General features: G+C 30.2%; 1 protein-coding gene across 2 annotated transcripts in view; it reads right to left on the bottom strand.

Moving 5' to 3' along the window:
- The window catches only part of LATS1 (large tumor suppressor kinase 1), a 29,091-nt gene that overhangs the window by 27,983 nt on the left and 810 nt on the right, over positions 1 to 298 (bottom strand). The window lies entirely within an intron of this gene.

Here is a 298-nt window from a genome sequence, read left to right as displayed (position 1 = left end):
TGAGTTCCAAGAAAAAATCCAATTATGAAGAACAGGACCCCAAATCATAATATTCATGTCCTATTTTTAAAACTACTATAAAAATCCATACATTTTCAAATTACTAAAGAAAACAAACAAACCCTCAAATCCTTCAACTGTTTAGTATTTTCACCTCTATGTAACAATTAGTTGGGTTTTTTCCCCTAGGATTAACTTCTTCCAGGTAAATCATAGCAATATGATTCTGATTCTTTCTTTTTTTTTTTAATATTTAGAGAAAAAGGAAGAGGGAGAGCAAGAAATGTTGATGGGAGTG

Source organism: Myotis davidii, unplaced genomic scaffold, assembly GCF_000327345.1.
Source record: "Myotis davidii unplaced genomic scaffold, ASM32734v1 scaffold1534, whole genome shotgun sequence".
Classification (NCBI taxonomy): Eukaryota; Metazoa; Chordata; class Mammalia; order Chiroptera; family Vespertilionidae; genus Myotis; species Myotis davidii.
This window is presented reverse-complemented; position numbering and strand designations above follow the sequence as displayed.